Source organism: Conger conger, chromosome 3 (assembly GCF_963514075.1).
Source record: "Conger conger chromosome 3, fConCon1.1, whole genome shotgun sequence".
Classification (NCBI taxonomy): Eukaryota; Metazoa; Chordata; class Actinopteri; order Anguilliformes; family Congridae; genus Conger; species Conger conger.
In genome coordinates this window covers 22,986,090-23,012,244 of record NC_083762.1, presented here as the reverse complement: position 1 = coordinate 23,012,244, position 26,155 = coordinate 22,986,090, and the positions used below count along the sequence as shown (strand labels likewise).

At 42.6% G+C, this 26,155-nt stretch overlaps 1 protein-coding gene across 1 annotated transcript in view; it reads right to left on the bottom strand.

Moving 5' to 3' along the window:
- Positions 1-26,155, bottom strand: part of LOC133124869 (neurite extension and migration factor-like) — a 71,623-nt gene that overhangs the window by 27,580 nt on the left and 17,888 nt on the right. The window lies entirely within an intron of this gene.

Below are 26,155 nucleotides of genomic sequence, written 5' to 3'. Positions count from 1 at the left end.
TAAGGATTTGAACAGCGGTACAATTCATTTTCTTTTTGTTTGGTACTCCAGCAGGATTTGAAATAAAACAATGAATATGCTGTCAAAGTGCAGACTGTCACCTTTAATTTGAGGGGTTTTTTTACATCTGTATTGGGTGATCCGTGTAGGAATTACATCCCTTTTCATACATAGCCGCTCCATTTCAGGAGCCCAAAAGTAATTGAGCAGTTGGCCACTCAGCTGTTTCTGATTAGTCAAGTGTATTCAATCGCTTCCTTAGTAAAGGCATAAGAAAACTTCTAGTCTTGATTCTAGGGTTTTGATTGCCTTTGGAGTCTGTGCTGGAATACAGAGCCAAGCAGAAATTGTAACACTGTCTAAATACTTACGGACAGCACTGTATATGCATACTCATACCTCATATGTGACAAAATTGTGGTCACTATTCAGACCTGCTGTGAAAGCATAATGAATGCTTAATAAGAGGGTGTATTTTAATATCCACTTCCTGTGAAGTCTGTACAGATGACAGGTGCTCATGATCAGAATCATGCTGATATAGGGAAAAAGAACAGAAAGACATATCATTAGTTAGAGTACAGAGAGTCTGCTCCCTAAGGTTTCCTGTCAAGAGGTATTTAAAAATGCCACCTTGAGACATTTACAGGTCACTCTCCCTAACAAGTCAGATTAATAAATGTCCATTACACTTCCTACAACAACTCATTTTTAATTGTCTGAAACAGTAACACCACCAAGTAGTTATTTAGTATTTAACACTTCCACATTTCATCCATCTTGGCCCCAAATAAACATTTTTTAAATTAACAATGAGGATTCTGAAGCCGATTAAATTTTCAAATAACATAATAATTTTTACATACGATAGTATAAACACTGGTGGGGAAGGAGAAAAAAGTGTCCAGTTGCATGATTTACCCTACAGGGTATTCAATCTCATCATCAAACTTTCTAAAACCAAATCAAGAAGGTAAAACAGCCAAACAGATTGGCTTCAACAACCTTGAAGCCAATCTAAATGGTAAATGGTAAATGGCAGGCATTTATATAGCGCCTTTATCCAAAGCGCTGTACAATTGATGCTTCTCCATTCACCCATTCATACACACACTCACACACCGACGGCGATTGGCTGCCATGCAAGGCCCCGACCAGCTCGTCAGGAGCATTTGGGGGTTAGGTGTCTTGCTCAGGGACACTTCGACACAGCCCGGGCAGGGGATCGAACCGGCAACCCTCCAACTGCCAGACGACTGTTCTTACTGCCTGAGCCATGTCGCCCCCAATCTGACATTGAATTGTAAGAATAGAGCTTTTAAAATCCTGACTGGAATGGCTGAAATGTGAACATCCTTGATGTGAGTGAGGAAAGTGCAGTGGGCAGAGAACCAGCACACTGTGGGTGAAATTTCACCAATGAGCCAATGAGCTGAAAAAGCTCTGTTTTTCACTCTGAGAGCTGAACAGGTCACACACTAGTAGGGTTTAATGACCAGGTCCTGAAGGTATGTTGATGCTTTGCCAATCTAATGCCTTTCTTAAAGATAATATGTAATTTTTGAAACATTCATTTCATTTTTTGATACCTTTTATCATTGGCACTATTAGGTAATAGCAAATACATGAATAGTTACTTCATAAGCATATCTGCTTAGCTATTTTCAGCCTCTGGACTAGGATATAAGAATTAAAATCGATATTGTTTTGATCGGTGGAAGAGTTTAAAAAAAGAGAAGAACATATACGGACTGTAGATATAAGTTAATGTTAACACATTATCTTTTAGTAGCGCTTATGAAGTTTGTAGGGCATAGCTAGCTATCTTCAAACCATACCAAGCACTAGCTTGTTGTAGAAACAGATCTATTATCACTTAAGTTTAGATAGATGGCTGAGTTAGATAGCCAGCTAAGTTTTATATTTTGCTGGTAGTGTGCATATACACTGAGTGAGCACTGTATTAGCTATTTATTAGAGTAATTGGTCTTCTGCTGCTCTAACCTATCGACTTAGAGGTTTGACGCGTTGTGTGTTCAGAGATGCTCTTCTGCATACCACTGTTGTAATGTGTGGTTATTTGCTTTACTGTCACGTTCCTGTCAGCTTTGACAATTCAGCCCTTCTCCTATGAACTCTCTCATTACCAACATGTTTTTGCCCTCAGAACTGCTGCTCACTGCAACCTCTAGAGACTGAAAATCCCAGAAGATCTGGCACCAAAAATCATTTCATGGTCAAAGTCACTTAGATCACATTCCCTCCACATTCTGACATGGAAAACACCTGAACCTCTTGACCACGTCTGCATGCTTTTATACATTTAGTTGCTGCCACATGATTGGCTGATAATATTTGCATTAACAAGCTGGTGTACAGGTCTACTTAATAAAGTGGTCACTGAGCATACAAGCTAGGAAACCACATCAATCATCACTCAAAAGTACTTGGACGAGCAAGGAAAGACGAAGAAAATGGTTGCGATTTTTTTATTTTATCTTTCCATGTTTTGCTAAATGATTGTGTTATTTGGCTGATATTTGAATATTTTGCAGGTGAATTGGCATCACTGCCAAATCACTGTATCTCACATGCTTAGTGGATGACCCGGACTGAGCACTTCAAGCTCCTACAAGGCCTTTTCCATACTGTACAGTCTCTGGCTCCAATTTGTACAATTCAGCTGGACCAAAACTGCACTTCTGAGGTTTCATAAGCCTTTTCACAAGACACCTGACTCATATTTTCTACAGTCTATGGTAACAACACAACAGAATGCTTCTCTGCCAGAATGCAATCCAAGGAGAAAATACTGTTTTATGAACAACAGTCAAACATCCATGACATCTTAACCTCAACGTGATTGTTAGCAGGACATCTGTCATAAATGGGCTGTAACATTTTAAATATAAAAATGAAACATTGACCTTTAAATCATGTCCGAGACTATACATTTCAGTCACTTTAATATATCCCTTTACTCCCATTTGAAAGCAAAGGTTCTGCTGAGGCAGTGAGAACAAAAAACTATAGCATGAGAGAGAGAGGGGCGGTAGCAATAGAGAAAGATGGAAAGGGACTACAATAAAAACACATCCCAAGAATTGTTTTCTTTGTCTCACCCTGAGGTTGTCTAATTTGTTGAAATTGATTAAGCATAGCAGGTGCGAGTTCCTGCAAGCTGCCCACGCAGCGCTTGGCACAGCGGAGTCAAAGTCGAAGGGGCACCCCGCAAACGGTGTCAGCCTTCCTACTATTCCCTCAGACTTTGTCTGTAACAACACCTGGATATCCCTGTGGAATATAACACACCTAACACAGCAGAGAGGGGAAAAAAAGAAATTCACACTCAAGTCCCAACTTTTTCAATTGAAAAACCCTGTGAAAAAACAGACATTGCTGTCTTGCCCAAGCCTGTTTGTCTGTTTGGGTTGTGCCGAGGTGTAAATGTGTCTGCCAGTCTATAGCTCAGGTTAAATTAGTTCTGCAACACTTTCTCTCATCTGTTGTTCACAAGGAGGTTAAAGTGGATAGCCATAGATTTCAGCCATTTTCACTGTGTCTTGGGAAAGGGGGATGGCAGTCAATTAATAATATCCTGCCTTTGTCATTTTGACCACAGAAAACAACAAACAATATGCTATATAGACAAACAATAGACTATAAGGGAATTAGATATTCTGGCGTGAGGTAATTTTTTTTACACACAATATTCTTCTGTTCCTAACCTGTTGAAGTGAAATAGCGTGTGTGATTGTGGCAATTGTGCCAGCCAGACGAGGGACTGACTGTCGATCACTGTGTAATTTATTGATAGGCAAAGAGAAAGGAGGTGTATCCTTGTCTACTGTAGAGGGGAACGCATTCACCAGATGCGGATATTAACATAATTACTCGAACATAACATATCAACTGAATTATGAGAGACAGAGTTTGCAATTAATAATACACAGAATAAGTATGTACACTGAGCATTTCACCAGGAAGCAAATTCTGTGGTGTGAAGCAGTGCTTAAAGAACTGGACAGAATCGTGAAAGGATGTCCAACTGTCAGAGCCATGAACTGCTAAAGACATTTACATTCATGGACAATATGTTAAAAACCCAGCTCAGCTTTATGAATTGGGGGAGGGATTCTGGCTTGCAAATGAGCAAAGTAACAGCAACCCACCAGGGTTAGGCCAGAGGTTGAAGGGCAATTAGGCCTAAGTGTCATGCTGGATTTCAGAATAATCAATGTAAACTATGTGCATCCCACAATTACTCATTTGGAATAGATGTGATCCAATGTTCCCCTTGTCGACTGAACCGAAAAATAGTAGATACTACACATCCTGGGGTAAGGTGGGGGGAGGGAGGAGATTATTGCAGGCACAAACCTCCTCCTTGCACAGAGCTGCATTAACTATCCCAGTCACACAAAACTCTGGCTTTTAACGAGTGGCCTAGCTGTGTTCCTTTGTGTCTTTCCCTTGTACAGCAGACGCAAGCAATTATGCACTAGTGATCTTCAAACCATTCAATCCTCTGGTAAATCCTGCCCCTTCTGTCATTAACACATTTAATAAAACCATGACATAAAGTTCCCCATTAAACAAAAATGAGAAGAAAAAAAAAACTGCGCATTCAACACACCCTTCTATCATACACTACTCCCCAGGCTTAATGTGATGATTCTGCTTTTTAAGATGGAGGAAATTAAAGGGTGATTCACCGGACCCTCCTGAAGTAGATTGGAATAAAGAGGAATCTACACGTGGCTGATACCTTTTCCCTCGGTGCTGAGATGGATGCGTGTGCAGGAGCTCTTCTTTCACTGCGCGGGGAAGCTCCCTGACAACACCGCGAGGCCGACAGCAGCGAACAGAGAGGAGCACAGGATGACTGACACTCCCTCTCATATCCGCACCCCCCGGGGAAATAACCCCTTAATTCGGCGTGCGCTATTACACCGAGATGGGAAAAGGGGCAACTCTGAGTTGGGGGTTATTAAAGGCTTCCCAAGTGATTTTCAAATATCACGGAATAAAGAAAAACACAATGGAAAGCGGGTGACGCACAAAGCTGGAGAGGGCTCAGAGAAAGCATCGGTCGGGGGGAGGTGCGTTCCCCTCCCCCACAATCCCCCCAAATGCAGCTAAAGCTAAACACCACTGCCGTACAGCTGCAGCAGAAAGGCATGCCTTCACAGAAATGTGCTGTTCTGGACGATGACGGTAATCTGTGCTGAAAATGCCCTCTCAACACTAGAAAATGGACTGCACAGACTCTCTCCAATACCCCAATTACCCTCCTATTGTTAGCAGCATTATCGCCACCTCAACACCACATTTGTGGAAAGAGGTCTGAGGACTATCAAACAACTGCACAATGCAGAGGAATGACTGTCTCTCTAAAACTGTTTATTGCCCATTGGACCAGCAACATTTTTGTTGATTTTCAAGTAAAGTCAGAACAGTGGGACATACTCAATTCTGTATGGTTTTTTCACAGCAAAGAGGACAATTATAGTGAGGGTCTCATAGAAAATGCAATTAATAGTACTGTACAAGCATTTTAAATAATAAGTAACCTTCCTTGGTAGCTTTCAGATAGCTTAGAGGTGGCACAGAACCCCCACACGTCCCAGCGAATTGGGTGATTTGCGGCATGATCTTTGCACAACGGTGAGAGCTTCTTTTTCTGGCCGAGCCCTTAAGTGGTGAACCTCACAAAAGCCCACAGTAATGGCTGCCATTCAGACGTTTATTAAATGAGCTTTCACTGCAGATGAGGGGAGAAGGTGCATTCCCAACCACCACACTGCATTAACAGCAGGCTCCTGTGGAGTTCAATCGCTTGGCACGAAAAGGCAAAGATAACAGCCTGATCACGATAATTTCCCATAATGCACTCTGAGGGAGAATAAATGTATGTTATTAAAACAAAAGGTGCGTTTCAAAGATCTGGAGCAGCACATGCCCGTTTTACAGCAGGTCTTACCTCTATTTTTTTTAACGACGCATCTAACAATCTCAGAATCAGGGGGAGAAGGTAGATAGGATAAAATTTAAAAAAAGTAGTGGGATCAGATGATTAATAGAAGAAAGGCTAAAACAAAAGCCCTGCAGGTCAAAGGCTTAGAGTATGGCTGTAGAGCAGTGGCCCAATCCCAGTCAAATGGACCCTGTGTCTGTATGTAGTTTGTTTCACCTCAGTTCAGGCAATTATATGCCATTGATCTGTTAACTGAACCTGATCAGGATTTGATAACACTGACAGTGTTTTTTACAAGGTGTTATATGCACGGCCTTTTGGGTGGTGTGTCCAGTAAAATCCTGCCCTTTATGCAGTGATGTACATCATGGCCAGGATCCAGAGTAAAATCCTAAGAAAGTACCAACTGTGGCTGGCCCATGGGTGAAGCCATGTTGTTTCCTATAGAGGGAGGGTTTCAGTTGGCAGGATGTACCCCATGTCATTCATATTCTTCCAGTGCAATGGTGATGCATCTCTTTGGGTGCAATGTAAATGCGCATTTCTTAACATACTTAGAAGGATGCACATGCCAGCCAATCTTCTCCATGATAAATTAAGGATATTTACAGGCTCATTAATGTGATTGCACATTCGGTACTGACAGTACAATAAAGAGATGCTAATTTGTTCAAAACAGAAAGTTGTTAATTAAAAAAACATTGTATGTGGTTAGGCGGTAGTGGTAAATGTAAAATTCCTTTTGTTAAATTAATGTATGTTCTCCAAAGCAGTAATACACAATATTCAATTGAAATTAATGTTTATTATATAATACTTACATGTAGTTCCGTTCTTGTTATTATATTGGCTGGCAGACATTCAAAGGAGTGACTTATTACATGGTAACAGCACATGACCTATCACAAAAACACTTTTTTAAGTTTGGTTGATTCATTGTATCGTAACCCAGCAACACTCCAGAAGTGCTCTGTTTTGTCGTTAAAAACTGCATAATAAAATTTTTGGAATCTGATTTACTGTATCATGTACCGTTTTTAAAAGTACAAACATGCTGGTAAAACTGTTGTACAGTATAATTGCTGTGGTGATCTACAGCACAGCAGCACCAACACAGCACAGCAGTGACAATAACTCATGGTAAGTCGCTCCTTGTGTACTATAGCAAAATTAATTGTCATTTCATATAATTAAATAACTAATTAATATAAATCAATTAACTGAACAAATAATTCTGATTAATATCTGTATTCAAGGCGCAAAAAATAATAATAATCTATGCTCATTCGTTTTTTTATTTTCAATGACATGCCTATAAATGAAATAAATATATTTAAAGAAAAAAAGAAAAATTTTTGATTTATGGTTTGTGTACTGATTTTCTTTCACTGCAGTTAATATGACATGTTTTGGTTGCATATTGTCCATATTGTCAAAAGGGCTGAGAACTGGTCAAGAGAGTATCCAGCACTATATTAAACCTTGAACATATTAACTCTTTGCCTCTGCTACATGACCTGGCAAGGTGTTTGACAACTCTGTATGTAGAACATAGCTCATTACATCAGTGCAGAATTTATCTTTAACTTATTTTCACATATGCCTCCTTGTTTTGCAATCGGAATTGTTGTGGTTTATTCAGTTAATTCCTTTTATACATTCAGAAGAATATTTCCCAAAACCAACATTTACCACATACAAATGTACCTATCTTACTACTAACATTCTTATAAAGATCAATTATGTAACACGGAAGAACAGCAGTCCCAATCGCAGTACTTTTGGGATGTCCATCTCCACAGCAGCTGGCTCAGTAGTTCCTCTTTGTATTGTATAGTGCATCCAATTTCAAACCCTCTCTCAAACTCCTGTAATTCTACTGATAACATTACATGCTCACTATGCTCACTGTGCTATCATTGCATGCTCACTATGTCATCTAAGTTCAGAAGCCTGGGTGAGTACATTTGTAAGCCGGTCCCCTGGTCATTTTTCAGTTGCCACTCGTCAATATGATGTGGGCTCCAAAATAATGGAATTCATTTGGTAATTATCAGCTCTTAATTAAACCGGAACGATAATCCACATAGCCTCAAGTTTGTCAAACACTGGCTTAGCATCTAGAACAATACAATTAATCCATTGACAAACTCAAAATGCAAAGTTATAGAATGTTTTAATTCAAACAGTTACAGCATTCACGTCCAGGTTATCCCACGTTAATGAGATGTGACCCTTCCCTGGCTGACCTCAGGCAGATGTCTGATTGTGTTTCAGCAGTTCATTAAAGCCAAGAGAGACACAGTGTATTTGCAGTGACACCTGCATCTCTCTATTTCAGAGCTCAGCATGCAAATGCGAGTCCCCTGCACCACACAGCTGCCAGGTGCCAAACGGTCACCGTAATTAAACGCCACTCCCCAAATTTAATTTGCCTCCTCTCTGATACAATATGCAAAAACCTTGATTAAGGAGGACATCTCATGGGTATGGAAGGCTAGGTCTTCAAATTCAGTACACGCACAGACACACATGCTCATACACACACACACACACACACACACACACTCATACACATGCACGTGCACATGCCTGTACACAAACAGCTACAAACAGCAGACACACACAGATGAATGTGAATTGATATGCCTCAAATCAAATACTTTTCTGCATTAGGCTAACCTGGCCTGGCTGAGTGGAGTGAATGTGCCCAGGCTGAGTGGAGTGGATCCCAAAAGTGTACACACAGACATTCACTATTAGACTCACTTTTTTATTTTTATATTGCTGTAGCCTATCCACTTAGGGTTATGATGCGTTGTGTTCAGAGATGCTCTTCTGCATACCACTGTTGTAATGTGTGGTTATTTACGTTACTGTCACCTTCCTGCCAGCTTTGACCAGTCTGGCCATTCTCCTCTGACGTCTCTCATTAACTATGTATTTCTGTCTGCAACTCCACTATGTTCCTGACCAGCGATATCCTATTATTTTTAACTACCAGCTTAACTTTCCCTCTGCTACTCAGGAGACTCTTTACAGGGCTACAAGTGGACAAAGATTGGATTTGTCATGAACGTTCACCTGTGGCATATTCCTTCTGAAAATTACACGTTGTCGTTACTGGAAGTGTCACTTGACATTAGCAATGCTGAGTGTCAGAATAAGTCTATATGTCTGGTCTAATATGTCTGGTGCTTGATTTTAACATTAGTGCTAACAATGTTCAGAAGAGTGAATCTTTCATGACAAATAAAAAAAAGATTTATTTCAAGGTAATCTCTGCTTTTTATCTGTGTATACAGTTTAATTCCTTCGCTTGCGATAAAAACTTGATACAAGACACCAATCCACACACGGTGGCAAGGTAATGGAGCTCCCCTGTGACAGTGTGGGTGAGTGTGAGACTGTGGGCAGGATTATGTGGTGGAAAATGCCCAGTTGTGCCCTTGCTTCAGAAGCACTGTTCAGTGTTCAGAACATTGTGAATAGGTGTTCTCAACAATGTGAGGTAATACTGTATTCCGTACACAGAGAAATGAAGTAGTTTTGTCCTTTTCTCCTTTTCTCTCTGTTCACATCAATCAACGTGTCTGTGAGAGTCAATAAGCAAGCACAATCATAAACCTCATTCATCAGAAGGAAAATTGCCATTGAATGTACATCAACTTCTGCATGTAGCGGCCGCCTCCCCATGCTTTGTTCGGAACACCATGAGTCTACATTATCACAAGTTCGGTATTCGGTTAAACACGGGTTATTGTTGCGAGCGAACTTTCACCAATTTTCTCATATTTAGAATTTTTTCTTAGGTAGCAACAACATTAACGAGTGATCCCGACCTGTCATATGAATCATGTAAACAATGCATTCCATTCATTTTTATGGAGAGACTTGAAATGCATGTCAGTGCAGCTCGTTTGGCTCACAGATCTCTGATCAAACCGTCAAACGAGGATTTGCAAATATGAATCAAGACTCAGCAACTCATCACATCACTTATTTCTCACCTCAAATGTTTTCAGAAACATATTTCAGTGGAGTGTTTAGGAGGAATAAGAGAAAGTTTATCAACATTCTGCCATATTGTTATGTTTTGCCAAAACCAATGAACTGCAGTCTACCCAATCAGGTACTGACTACGTATAATGAGAATAAGAATACGAAAATGTTACCTGTAACCTGGCCATCCTGTTTTTGTATCTAACTAGTGGTTTGCCTCTTGCATTGTAGCCTCTGTAGTTCTGAGGACAGTAACCACTGTCACATCCACACCTCCTGAAATGTTTCTGGTCAGACAAATGTGTGGGTTGGGTTTTTTCTTCATTATGGCGAGAAGAGAGGTCTTCCTTGGCCTACCAGTCCTTTTGCGATTACTGAGCTCACCTGTGTTCTTTTTGTTTTTAATGTTTATTTTGGTAAGCCTATTGTTTGGCCTGTGTCTCTGACTGTTTTTGTCTTATTTCCCAGCCTCATAATGGCTTCCTTCACTTTCATTGTCACAACTCATGTTGTCAAATACCAATAACAGACTCCAAAGGCAATCAAAAGCCTAGAATCAAGGCCACATACTGAAAGCTCTCACTAAGGAAGTGACTGAACACATCCGACTAATCAGAAACACTTGTGAAGCCATTTGTCCAAAATGTTATGGTGCCCAGAAATAGATGGACTATGTATAAAAAGGTGAAAAGCTGAAATTCATACATGGTTCACCTGATATGAATATAAACTGACAAATTAAAGCTGAGGGTCTGAACTTTTGCCTCATATTCATTGTTTCATTTCAAATTCAATGTGCTGGAGAATAGAGCCAAAACAACCAGAAAAAAAACATGCAGGATTTTCAAGGCAAGAAATAGTCTGTAACAAATAGAGAATCAAACTGTTTTTTTTTTTTCTATTTAGCAACGCATTAAAAAACATGATTTATCACGTGTTCCTCCAATATATTTGTATATCTGTGATGGCCCTCAAGTTGCAGAATGGATTAACTAAGGTACAAAGAATACCAGACATGTTTCACTCCCACCACCATGAGCAATTGCATACCAGTGTCAACATTGTTTCTCTTTCACTCCAATAGCACCACTGATTTTTTGTGTGTGTGTGTGTGTGTGTGTGTGTGTGTGATGGGGGGCTTGGCTGAAACCATAGTGGCTTTTGCTGTTCATAGGCACAATGTGCTCCTCAGGGTAGCCCTGTGGAGTTTGATATCATATTAGCATTACAAAAGTCTTTCCGCTGTCTGCAATGGAGGAGAAAGGAAAAAGCTCTGTCCTATTCGATATCCCTACACAGTGCACCGGCGAGAGTCCATTGGGTACCATGTTCTGCGACGGGTTGATAGTACTGCGGCTGGCAACTCAAAAAAACAAGTAAGCTCCCCCTTGTGTGTTTACTGCAGTGCTGGAGGCTTTCTCTCACTGCAAGCCCCCCCCACCCCACCACCCTACTCCCCCTCCCTCCTCTCTCAAAGCCTGGGAATTTCCTCAGCACTTACTCACATGACTCCAGCCGTGTTTCATACCCAGAAAGAAAGCACCAGGCTTGCAGTGGTGACCGTCTGCTTCTGAAGCAGTGGCTGATGTGGATCAGAGGCCATGCGCAGTGAATGAGCTCACTGAAAAGAGCCTGCAAACCTGCACAGATTTCCCAGCTGCCGCATATAAAAAGGAAGAGTGCTGCAGAATCACAAAGCTTAAAACTCACTTTTTTAATATGAGTGCGTGACATTTATGTGACTAATAATTTGTTGCAAAGGTCACAAACGTGAATGAACGTGTATGTTGAGAGAAAAAAGCGCCTTTTGAAACACGGCTAGAATTGGCAAGTAACGGCAAGCACATAAATAACCCGGTGCAATAAAGCATTTATTCAGCTGAATGCTTTACACTTGGACTTTGAGCCATCCAACCCCCACACCGCTGAAAATCTCACAGTGGATTCAGACCCGCAGTTTTGGAGCCACAGGGAAACGGCAAGATTCTCTGAATGGTCATTACGGTTAGGATAGGAGGCTGAATACACCTCATTCCTCTCAGCCATCTAGCTCTCATCTCCACACTGTGCCTGCCCGACCTCCTTTCCGAGTAGCCTGTCGTTGCTAGCCTCTGGTCTGGTGCCAATTGCCTACTTGGCAGAGAGAGACTCAGTACCATGGAGCTGGCAATTTCTGAGAGGTAACGCCGATGAAGCGCGATGGCGCAGCCCTCGTCTGTCGACTCCGTCTGCCGCAGCGGGCAGCCCCCAGGAACAAAGACAGCCATTGCCAATCGCCACAATCTCAAATCAGCATCTCCTTTTTGGCTTTCCCAACAATAATGACCTGGCAGGTCGTCCCAGCATCAGTGTTTCAAAATGGCTACGCCTTTGGCAAACCCCGCCTACCATTATTTCATAACACAGTGTTCTACGGGATTGTCTGAGCAGGTGATGCCAATCCTCTTGGCCTTGTGTTGATCCCGGTTTCCTGTGACAATGGCCCTTAGCTTTGCAGATAATTAGGAAACCTGAATATCCATGCTGGCCCTAGTCCATTTCTCTGATTATACACACACATGGAAATGCTAACCACAAGCACACTAAAAACCGACAACAACAGTCACTGAACAGAAGCAGCATCAACAGCCTGACCTCTGCTGACACAAGAGAACTCTCAATCTAACGCTTTATTTAAAAACTAGATAGCTACTGTAGCAGTCTATGACTGAGTATCTAACGAGGCTACAGATACCTCCCCTGCTTCAATACAAAAAGGACAGTCTAAATTCCTTGACCCCTGGCATGGGCTTGAAATGGTGGCATGAAAATGGAAACATATGAAGTGGTGGAAGGTACCCACTGGGGAACAAACGCACTGGTCAAAGGGATAGCTGCAGGTCAGTGGTCCCATGGGGGTTTCTAAAAAACAACACATACTTATAATAAACACTAATAAGTTCTGAGAGTGATAGAGCCCCCAGCACACAAGGCCTTTTTAAAGACTTCATTGGAGATCATGCAGATGAAATCCGGTGGAAACAGGAGCATGAGAACATTAGCACAGACTGCTAGCTCATCGTACTCTCTCTACTGAGAGACTGCAGGTCATGGGTGGCAATCAGCTGCAACATTCACATGAATGATGTTCTGCGTCCAACCCTGTGACATGGTTAATGGTCTGTAAACGATGCCAGTAATTTTGTTTTATTTGGATTATTTCATCGGTCATTTTATTATCATTTATTTCTCCGCAGTAGATTATCTCTTCACCAGGTCGTTAATAACAGCGTAGACAGTTGACCTGAGAATATTGATTGAGGCAGCAAGGCAGACACTTGCCTCCTTTTCGACTTATTAGCTGCTTTCTCTTTGGTGCTCTGCAGGAGGGAGTGGCCACAGGGGTCATGTATTGTAAATTGTGATCCAATGGAAAGTTGACATCAGCATCCAACAATGTTACAATCCACTCAAGGGCATTGAGAGAGAAACAAAAAAACACTACCAACGGTGCAAACAATGAACTCAGGTTAAATGCATGATGAACGCTGGAAGGATTCTGCAGCACCACAGAAACAAAATGTACATTCCAGCACAATCAAACCCTTGGAAAAAACAAAACAATCCTTAATGTCTTCTGCTCCATGTAATGCAGTAATCACAGCATGGTGGACCTTAGTGACCTGCAAATTTTTCCACGAAACAAAACACACAGGGATATCCATGAAATTTTTACATTTAATATCAAGGTGAGAGCCCTCCTCTCTATCCTCTAATGGACGTAATGGGTAGTGTGCAATCATGAAAATACATGCAAATTCTGACCAAAGGAAAATGGCCTTGTTTTTTGATAAAATTTTGTAAATAAAGTAAGTAATGTGCCAGAATGTCTCACAGAGAAAATCTAATTAGCTTTTGGAGGTTAACAAAGATTTTGTTTCGGTTTTGTTCATCCTATTCTTTTCTGTGTTGGTAATTTTACAAGGACAAAGTACACCATACCAATTGTAAAATCTGTTACTCTAATCTAAGTGTTTTCACCAGTGTTTTCTTCTTAATTGATTATGATGACACATCAGTCATGTTGCAAACATTTTTTAAACAGTCAAACTCAAATTCAGTTAAAAAGTGCTTCCGTTCCGTTATTAAACAAAAATGGGGTCTGGAAATGTGCCTCTCGGCAGACAAATTACATAAATTCTAAACCTTACAAAATCAGTCATGATTAAATGAGTAACTGTGGTGAGTAACAGACGTGCCCACGTGCTGTACAGCCTTGCTGAACAGTGCATCACACATACACAGTAGGGGCACGTCTTGGACATCTTTGCTCAGTCCTTATATTTAGAGCAAGTTTGGCTCAGCATGAGAAATGAGAAAATTCAGCAAAGCGTGCTGCACTTTCGTATTGTTATGTGCATTCACACAGTGCCACACATACACAAGTCTTTATTGGGAGGCACTGAAATATCAACTACACCAAAATTTTCCATTTGGTTCTGTGCATTGTGGTATGGAAAACATTGTGTTCTCCAATCTGTACATGAATATCCAGGATTGCGTACAACAATGACAACGAACAATGAACAGCATCAATACATAGTACCTACTGTATCTATATGGTCCTACATATCTATACGATCCTACAGTAAGTGAGGTATAGAGGACAGATATATGGCTCACACAGTGCATTCCTCTTCCACCTCCAGGGTAAAGGTTTTCCCTTGTCTAAGCATGGCTAAACCCACAGAACATTGCACAACAAAAAGAACATATTATCTGCAACCCAGACCCAATTAAAGTGTTTCAATGGTTCAAGTTGACACGGTGGACCTTCATTGTGTGCTCCATTGCAAGTGAAGAATGTGTATTGTGCATGTTCTCCCCACCCCCACACTCAGAAGGACAGCTAAACATGGCACAGCCCAGCCCAGCTTGGTTCCTCCTGGAAAAGCAGCACCAGCTGTGACAGCTAGTGACCTGTAGTGAGGCCCCTCACTCTTCAGATTGATACAATCAAATACCCTCATTCGACAGAAACAGACCGATACACAACAGGCCACTGTCTCTGGAAAATGTACAACCATGCCCTGGTATTACAGGAGACTCACCCGGTGAGGCTGAAAATGTTTTTTTTTACTACCTTCAGAGTGACAGACTAGAGGGCTTTGATGTTCACAGAGACATACACAGAGTCATGTAAATCTGGAGTTGGACAGTGAGACAGTGAAATAAAGAGCAAGAGACAGAGAGAGGAAGACTGAGTGTGATGGCAAGGGAAAGGCAAAGTCGGAGTAACAGAAAGACGGAGGGGGAGAGCGAGAGAGAGAGAGAGAGGTGGGGGGGATCCATGGCTCCATTTCCCACCATGCCCACTGCCAGCTTCAGATAAAGCCGAGCATCCGTGATATGTTTCCCATGATGCATTGCAGTCTTGGGCCCAGTCCCAGTGGTATGCTGCTCCTCCTCTTTATGCCCCATCCCCCCCCCCCCAACGCTACGCCTGGTAAACAAGCCTCTCTTTTTCCTTTCCAGCTCAAATCAGCTCCACTGCTATGGTCAAACTAGCCTGGGCTGTTTTGCTTGACTTAAAAAAAGAAAAAGAAAAAAATCAATTACACATGCCATCCTCTTGCTCTTCCTCCACCGCAGTACTGACATCAGAGGCGGATTTCGGACTGCGGCAGTATCCCCATGTATATGCTTCTAATACTCGATGCGTCATTTCTTTTCAAGGACTTGTGACAACAGAAGTGAAAAACGCAAGTATGTCAGGAGACAATGCAAACTCAACTGGGTTTTTTAAAAGAGACAGGAGTTAAAACCTTGGGCTTGCTGCTCATCTCAGTTGAAATTGAAAAAGGCACAGTGACCATGTGGCAGATTTATTGTGGCGCTGAATAGCAGAAAAGCCTTCAACCTATAGATTACTTAAAGGTCAACAAACCAAACAAAGGAAGGAAAAAAGAATCCACATTCTTTTATGTTATAAGCAAAATCGTTTTGAATTCCAATGAGTCACTGATTTCACTCAGTGGTCAGTGGCCACTTTATTAGGTATACCTAATGCCTGGGTTACAGCTACAGAAGACTGGAGGTTGACTGTAAGGTTGGCAGCATGAATGCACAGCTGAAAAATCTGTACGAACTGCATGATGCTATCATTCTAGTCAGGAATGTTTCCAACACCACGTTGAATTCATACAGCAAATAATTCAGGCTGTACTGGTGGCAAATAATGTACCTAATAAAGTGGCCATTGAGTGTACTTGCGCTAAAATAAAGCAGTTTCAGGCGGGGATGATGCCCACTTGTGCTGTAAACACTGATATCCATGCTCGCTTACAGAAACAACTTCTGGTCAATGCTCCAAGGTCATAAAGGTATTATTTTTGTTCACAACACAAACAAGCAAATGCAAATTCACACACACTATATACACGGTACATGAGATACATGTGCCACAAATACAAGACTGTAGTTAACAGGGCCAAAACAAAATGCAGGAGAATCATTTTAACAGGGGTATTCAGTCAGTTGCAGCCCTCCTCGTCTGCAGCCTACACTGTTGGCGTTCTACGTGCTTGTCATTCCACGCAGTGTTTTTGTCCACCTGAACCGTCTCTAGCCTGCAGATGCTGCAGTTTGATTGGCATGTGATAACAGCTTGTAGCACCCTGGATATTACTGCAGCACTGTTAGTTCCCCACCCCCACATTCAAAAGTGCTTTTATACAAAACAGCCACACAGTGCCAAAGGCATGCGTACCAGGTGCCATCAAGGCCACCAGCCAGCATTTATAATCTTATCAATGTAAGCAAATGCCTACCCTCTATGTGTCAAATTACAAACAAAATTATTCCAAATGTTATTTATAATTTTTTTGTGCGTAACTTGAACTTGGGCAAAATATGTCAGTAGAGGAGAAATAATAAGCAGCCATCCTATTTATGTATGGAATGGAAACTGTTGAGCGTCTATTTGAACTGATATGCGCATAAGGTGAGCCGCAAATGAGAGCAAAGTGAAAGCAAATGAGTGGAAAGGGGCCTCCTGCTAGTGTCGTCACAATCTGCAATTCGTCACCCTGGCAACTAATTATCCAATCGCAAGGAAGGGGTGAGGCTTCCCAACCGTTTGATACCTTGCAAGCAGTTTTCCATTCCCTAAATCTTCCGCACCACACTCCCCAGCAGGTTTCCACCCATGACTGCTACCACGCTGATGTGCGCACCTGTATGTCAACATCATTTTCTTTCTCACATTTAAGAAAGCTTCCTGACAGAAATTGAGGGTTGTTGCCGGAAGGGGAAAAAAAAGGTCTCCAGTCGGAAAGGCTGTGTTTTGGCTCCAAGCCGCTTGTCCCTGCTCCCCTCTCCCTCGCTGCGGGTCTGTGAGCTTCTCCGCTGTAGTAGGCGGGGTAAAGGGAGGGAAAACCATGGCTAATTGGGATTCATTCTCTTCTCTCTCCTCCCACTCTGCACAAAGCCAGCTGCCCCCACTTACAGAGGGCACCTCTCCAATGACAGGGGGAGGGAGGGTGTGTGCAGGAGTGGGGGAGCTGGGGGGAGGAGGGAGGAGTAAGGGAAACAGAAAGGTTGCACAGCGATTGCAGAGTACATCCCAAGAGCCGGGATCTACATTGAATACAAGCTTCTGTATTCAGCAAACCCCCCGCCCTTGCAGGGTGGAGTGATCAAAAGCACAGGGATTAGAGGCATGATGGTGTTATGCTTTGTAGCATAGCAATGAGTTAAAAGCACAGAATGGCAATAACCCCCCCCCCCCGGCACCAAAGAAAAAATCATATGCACACACACATACATATACACACACACTGTATACACACACAATTACATGCATACCCGTACCTGTATGCACGCAGGCACCAACACAAAGGAACATGAACACACGCAGGCATTCATGCATAAAAGCATATGTACACACACACCAATTACACACTTACAGTAAGCACACACACACGCACGCAAGTGCACACATTTTTTAATTACCGTCCGACACAATGAGTACTGTGACTGTAATTAATAGCATTATGAAGACACTGAATGTCACGACTTGATCCTATTCCCTCAGCCAATTATTTGGTAAAATGGCATTTTGGTGGGATGCGGCCCAGACAGACACGCGGGGCGTGAGTGAGCCCCAGTCCGACAACGTATGGGAGCACAGGGGCTCCAGCAGGGCTGACACTTCCTCCAGGACATCTCCTGTGAGCTTTCGCCACCGCTGAGGCTGAGATCAATGGAACGGCAGGCTCCGTTCTGCCCTGGCCCCCCGCCCCGCCGAATACAGCCTCACAGTGGCACACAGACCTGCTCAAGCGGAGGGACACGGGGGGCCAGGGGAGACCGGAGGAAAACAGGGCCCTGACCGGGGGGAAAACAAGGCCCTGACCGGGCGGAAAACAGGGCCCTGACCGGGGAGAAAACAGGGCCCTGACCGGGGGGAAAACAGGGCCCTGACCGGGCGGAAAACAGGGCCCTGACCGGGCGGAAAACAGGGCCCTGACCGGGCAGAAAACAGGGCCCTGATCGGGGGGAAAACAGGGCCCTGACTGGGGGGAAAACAGGGCCCTGACCGGGGGGAAAACAGGGCCCTGACCGGGCGGAAAACAGGGCCCTGACCGGGCGGAAAACAGGGCCCTGATCGGGGGGAAAACAGGGCCCTGGCTGGGGGGAAAACAGGGCCCTGACCGGGGGAAAACAGGGCCCTGACAGGGAGAGGGGGACAGGGAGGTTACAGGCCAGCCATTGTGCGAGCGTTTAACGCATTCCGTCTCACGGTCATAATGACGGTCATCATCGGCACTGCTGCCGTTCGGCCTGCGCGAGACTGCCGGGCTTCCTTCGCGTTGGCACACCTCCACCCCCAAATTCCGAAGCCACTCCACCTCCTCCTCCTCCTAGTTGACAGCCGTTCAGCATTCAGTCAGTTTTGCAGGACGACATGTGATGAATGTGTGCCTCTTCAACATAAATCTCCCCCCCCCCCCCTTATCGCCATCACAGTTTCCAAGGTGAGCTTATTTGTACACTGGCTGTGCTAGGCATTAATCTTTTCATCACTCCTACATTAGCATGGCCTCTATTAGACAGAGTTTAAATGCATGGACATATCTCTCCTTTCAAGAGCACAGTGTGCTAACCTGCCGTTTCCCATTTCTGTTCCGTAATCCCCGGCACTTATTAAAGCTTAGCTGTCCTCATTCTCAGGCATTTCTGAGAAGCACAACACTAGGCCTTGAGAGACAGAGAGAAGAAAGAGAGGGAGAGAGCAAGAAATAGAGAGAGAGATGTCTGCTTTGTCAGAGAGATGCTTCTCGGCTCGCTATTGCCTCCAACCCCCACACACTCGTGCCTTCTGCCCAACAAACACAGGCACAGGGATTTCAATAAAAATGCCCATGCGCAGTGGTTTGAGCCGTTCCAGGTCTTACTAGAAACACGTCAGTGCATCGATCGCTCACTGACAACATGCAGGTCACACTGTAAAACCTGGACTAGCTCACACAGTGCTACCTGTGTGCACTGGGAGTGCAATGTCTGTCCCTCCAGGCAAGTATGCACAAATGCACTGCTCTCATCTGACTGACACAATCAGTTTTTATCACCAGAGCAGCTTATAGCCAAGACATCAATTCTATTTTATTTTTATAAATTCAACTATAGTTGTCAATGGCCACTGCATCCCTATCACTCTTCTAGCTGTCCCCAGAAATGTTCCCTTCTTTTATAAACATCACAGTTTTTTTAAACCCAGGTCATATGAAGACAGTTCATCTGCTGAACAGCAGAGCAAATACATATAATTTAAAAATCACTGTAGTTCTAATTGCAAAATCATATACGTCTTTTTTGGTTGATTGCAGAAACACAGTATTCAGCGATTCAAGTGTGAACATTTGAACGACCTCGATTATAAGACACCATGTTCTGAACAAGCCACCGGCTAAGAACGTTATTTCAAGAGGCCACCTCCATAAAGGCCAACAACTGGTTCTGAATTTACGCAGCAGTAAGCTCATTTATTTGGTCCTTAAGGATTAAATGAGGCGAATTCCATGATCTGGAATCGGATCATTGATTTGAAATGGAATCACTCAAACTGACTGGCCTGCGCACAGTCACATGTCTTTCAAAATGTTTTTCCACCTGCATGAGAATCTCGATATCATTAGCTTTCACAGTGCCCTAAGCAGCAGTGTTCCCTCAACACACTCACCGTCGACCGCTTGAGGCAGAAATGAGTAGAGTGGCCCTCTTCGCAATATAGGCTACTTAGCACAAAAGGCATTTGACTGCTGCATTGAAAATTCAGTATTCTTCCAAATGCGCCCTGCAATTGATTCAAACCCTTAAATAACTGCAACTCCCCTTAAGAGGAAAAATGGGAGACATGGAAATGAATGCATAATACCCACCCTCATCATGTCTGGGATTCTCCTAAAGGAAGCTAGTGATCGAGATGCGGACCAAGTGACTTGCAAGGATCTGAAATAAATAGATTTTTCTCTCAACACACAGTGGCAACTTTAATTTCCTCTGCGTGAGGCTGCAGTCGCTACTCAGACAATTGATCAATCAAAGGCAGATGGTCTCTGAGGCAAAGGGCAGGCAATTTACACTACACCCCACCCCCCACCACTAACATCTCCACTCAGATGCAATCCTTATTGTTTTAGCTCTAAGGTGCAGTAATGCTGGAGCACTAAATCATCAAGAAATCTACAGAATTTTACATTGACTACATTTTTAGTATACACCTATGAGCCAAAACATTATGACCACTCAAAGATGAAGCGAATATTGTTATGGTCTGGGATACATTTGATGGCAAGCAAACCATTGGTTCTCATATTCGATGTGTTGAATGCGGGAGAAATGGCCAGGTGTAAAGTCCTGAGCGTCGATGACAAGGGCCTAAACATCTCTGAAACGACAAGGCTTGTGGCATGCTCTCAGTCAGCAGTGGTGAGGACCTATCAACAGTGGCCTGAGGAGGGAGAAAATACAAACCGGTGTCAGGGCGCTGGGCGCCCAAGTCTCATCGACACATAAGGGCAATGAATGGTTATCCTATCTGGTCCGAACCGACAGAAGGGCTACTGTGGCAAAAGAATGATGTTTACGGGAGCAATGTGTCACAAAACACAGTGCATCGCACCCTGCTGCATATGGGGCCATGCTAACCCCTCTCCCCCTCGAAAGTGCCTATGCGAGCATCGGAACTGGGCCTTGGAGCAATGGAATAAGGTTGCCTGATCCGATGAGTCCCATTTTCTTTTACATAATGTGAACGGCCAGATACGTGTTCACATTTATCTGGGGAAAAGATGGCACCAGGATGCAAGACAAGATGGTGGAGGGAGTCTGGTGCTCTGGGAAATGACCTGCTGGGAATCCCTGGGTCCTAGGTGGTTAATCTGACACGTGCCACCTACCTAAACATCATTGCGGACCAGGCATACCCCTTCATGGCAATGGTATTCCCCGATGCCAGTGGCCCCTTTCAGCAACATAATGCAACCTGCCACACTGCAGAAATTGTTCGGGAATGATTTGAGGAACATGATGAAGAGTTCAAGCCGTCATCTAAATAGCCTCTAAATTCCCCAGATCTCAATCGGATCAAGCATCTGTGGGATATGCTGAAAAAACAAGCCCGATCCACGGCAGCTCCACCTCAAAACATACAGGACTTAAAGGATCTGCTGCTAACATCATGGAGCCAGATACCACAGGGCATCTTCAGAGGTCTTGTAGAGTCCATGCCTCGGCAGGTCAGAGCACGCGGAGGGCCAACAGCATATTAGGCAGGTGGATATAATATTTTGCCTAATCTGTACATATTATACTATATTGTGTTATAGTGGGCAGTAAAACCCCATGATAAGTATGGTCCAAAAGATTCAATCGCATAAAATGCGTAGATGTGTTATTGCAAGGTTAATGAAACATTGGTCTTCAAGTTACTCTCTGAAGAAGGGAAAAGGGGAAAAAAGATTTCACTCATTATCACCCAATTCATAAGGCCGAGTTCAAAATATATATGCATGAGAGACAAACTTCCTTTACTTATTATGAATAATACACACATACTTCAGTATAAACAGAACTTAAATGTGAGGGGAATTTCAGACTGATTATTCCAAACAAACATGCATGTGACAAGTACAACCATGTTAAAAACCTTGCTATAAACCTTACCATGACATTGCTTTGGTTTGCTAACATAGTACCAAAATACAGTAGCATCAAGGTGATTAATCCTTTGGTGCCAAAAAGCAATTTTCCCCAATGAAGTCCATTTAACTGAATTTACCATGGCAAAATTGTACTATTTTGGACAATTTTTCTCAGTTAAAATAATAGCATATGGATATTTTTTTATTCCTATTACTATTCCTTCATGTTCAGGTACTCATGCTCTGGTGCCAAAAAAGACCCAATGTGAATGCTATGGTGCCAAATAAGCCCCATAGAGCGTCCATAAACTGGCTTCATGCACCATTGAGCAGCTCCCATAGGGATCCATGGAACTGTTCAGCAATAGCGGTCTCCAGTTCTTATATATCTCGAAGCATAGCACAAATTACCATACTAACCACACCATACCATACCATACTAACACACACGCACACGTGCACACACACACAGATGCTTGTCACAGGGTGGTATCCGAAAAAATACATAACATTGTACCCCAACCCAGCAATGTATAATGAACTTGTACCTCTTTTGCTTGCAAAAAGTACTTATTTGTCGAAAAGAGAAAGTTATACCTTTGTTTGTCTTGCACAATGTGTTCCGTAAAGAACCAAAATGTACCTTCACTGTACCTTTATTTCTAAGTGTACCCATTAAGTCTAAAATGAGTGCCAGTACCAGTAGCAGAAGCATGAGAGGGTGTTTTTGGTCTGGGAGAAAGGGTAGGGAGGAAAAACTAATGGACATTATGTTTTGTTCCATATGTAAAGCCCATAGCCCTGCTAACAAACAGGGCTAGTTATTTTTCCACCAGGCAAGTGGAAATTTCTAGCCACTAGACTAATTAAAAAAAAAACCTGATAAAAGTTCTGTCACTTGTTTTAGTATACAGTAAATTTCTTCTTCAAAAATACCAATGGTTTGATCATAGTTCCCCTGTATCTTATACTGTATGTATGCATACTAGGAAAAAACATTAAGGACCTTTTTGAAAATAGGTTCCAAAAGGATATGCTATGGAATGGAGCTAAAGTAGAGCTGAGAGGAATGAGCACAGACTGAAATAATTCATCCATGTGAAATTTCCTTTCTAAAAGTTTTAATTCCTTCAATTTAATTTGTCCATTTGCCCAATAGTCATTCCAGTGTAAGATTATTTAGATTAGTGCACCTATATTTTAAAATACATAGGCTTACATAAGACCACTGTCCTTTTCTGTTGGGTATTTCGGATTGTGAGAGAGAGTCCAATTTTCACTGGTCATTTAATTAAGATAATAACAGAGAATAATTCCAATTGCATGTCTGAGTGAGGTGAGATAGATACTAATTTCTACTGGTTCTTTAAGCAAGATGGTGAAATAGAGACTCATTTCTCTAGGGTCTTTTAGTAAGAGCCTGAAATAGAGATCAATTTCATCTGTTGTTTCCGAACAAGATGGACAGACTCATTTCTAATGGATATCTGAGTAAGAGAGTAATAAAGAGAGACTTGTTTTTATTGGGTAACAGTGAGAGGGAGAAAGAGACTTATTTTTGCTGGGTATCTGTGAGATGTGAGATGGAGGTGTACAGTACACTAGTGTGTTCTGTAACTGGATGAGATGGTGAAAGAGGGAATCATCACTACAAGGAATTGGAGTGAGAGGGGTAGTGACACTGGGAATAAGTTCAGCCCTCAGATTTTTCAAGAAAATAAAAATCTTGAAAAGAACCTTGAAAATTTGAGGGTAGGATTGAGGTAGCCAAGTGTCATGTTTAGGTCCCCAGCATTGTTGCCAGGTGTGCTTTGGTTTCTTGAAGCCAAAAGAAACAAAAAGGAGGGGAAAACAATCATTATAAATAACAACCCTATTGTCCCAAAACCTCCCGCCAGCCCATTACCAAATTACAGATGTGTCAAGTCCCTTTCATCTCTTTCATACATTTTCCCCCTTTCTAAAGGTGAAAATGTGATTACTTTTCCAAGAATGAGAGGCACTGCCCAGGGGTTCATGCCCACCCTGTACAGAAAGTCATAGAAATAGCATGATGGTCTGGAAATGGCAGAGAGCTCTTTCACACCCTGATTTCTGTCGTCGCAACGCACAATGCTTTCTTTATTCCCATTTTGCTTTTAAAACAATTGAGATTGAGGCTGATATCAAGAGACGTTATCTTCAATCAAAAGGCAAGAATATCATGAAAGAGACAGGGATTCTTTCAACAGATGGCAGTGGACCCTGGAAGGATGCCCCCAAAAATTTGAATTAAATATAAAAATGATATTTTTACTACCCCAGATCACATCAACAGGGTTTGCAAAATGGAAATCAGACATTTCTGAGCGAATGTTTGCACATCAATTTATCTGATGTTCTGACAGTGCGGTGCACTGGGGTGGGTATTTTTTTCACAAGCCTCATCAATACAGGGTCAAAGACAATAAACTCCCTGGTTTTAGAAGACCGTGCATGCAGGACATTTTTATTTCAGTGTGTGACAGAAAGCGACAACGGCAGTGCCTCTTTCCACGCACAGAAGAACACATGCAGGCATGCTGACTCGCCGTCCAATTCATAATGGCCCAGCCAGACCCGTCCTGCTGTTAAGCCCCAGAAGGACTGCGCTCACACTCTTACCCTCATAGTGCAGTACGATAGTGGTGTGGTTACAACAGCCATAGAGGAGCGACCTGACAGAAATAAACATAGAGTATGGGATCACCAGCTAAAAGGAATGAGAACAAAGATCTCCCATGTGGGAAAATTAGAATCATTTCACCAATTTATCTTCTGCGTAGAAACTGTGTTGTGAAACAAACCAGTTTCTGCACTTAACGGCAGCATCTCTGCATGAAGCTGCCAAAAAGCTTTAAAGGTTTTGCTTTCATTGCGAATGGCGACTAAATGTTTCTCAGCACTGAATCCACAACCACCTCTATAAATTCCTGCTAATTGATTCAATCAGGCTTTGTTGATTTAGCTAAACAAGGCTTGATCACCGGCAATAAGTTGTCATGGTGACATTGCACCACCTACCTGAAAGCATGATTGAGAAAGTTATAACTGTTCCCTATGCATTGAAAACTAAATAATCAAACCAAGATTGTGCCATATGCAGAACAGTTAATAAACAATTCTGAAAACAAGCTCTTAGAGACTCCTTTGCATTTAATTTAACCTCCTGACACCCAAGATAACTTTTTTTATTTTTTATTTCTTGACATAAGTGTCTTGGATGACAAGAACCATGTTGGAGTTAAAAGATATAACTTAAAAGATATAGAAATATGTATTTTATTTCATTTTAATTGAATGTCCCTTGTGTTTAAAGAAATACTGTATAGAGCTTGGGGAAGCCAATGTTGAATGTCCTCTTTCAGGCCGCAGGGTCTCAGGAGGTTAAATTATGGACAACTCAATCCATGTCCTCAAATCCTGCCTTTGTGTTTTCAGCATCCCATTCTATGAGGTCAGGAAGATCAGCTGGACACACCCATGTCCAGATGGAAATCTTTCAGGAGAGCATGTCAATGGGACAAACGGGAGGTAAGCGTTTGCTCGTTTCCCTTTGGTAATCAAGCGTATTGATCCTGAGTCTTTATGAGTCTGTCCGTAAGAGGCAGTGTGTGCGAGCACTGCGGTCTTTCGGCTGACATATTCTCTACCTCCAAGACAACATTTCTCCCAGCCGACGTGGTGAAATCACCCCTCCCGATATGGCTCTGAAAAAGGTCATCAGTAATTCTGAGCTCAAACAGCACACCAAATCCACCCAGCGCTCTCCCGGAACTCTTCCGTCTCCCGTCTCCCAGACAACGGCCAATGCCAAGGACTAGGGTGGCACAACCCCATTTCCCAAGAGCAGATTGGCAGTGCCCGCGCACAAAGGGGACTTGCCATTTCAGGTCTATGCGTTGGCCAATTAAACAAAGCAAAGACAAAAAAAAAAAAAACCAACAAAAAAGAAAAAAAAATCCAGACGATT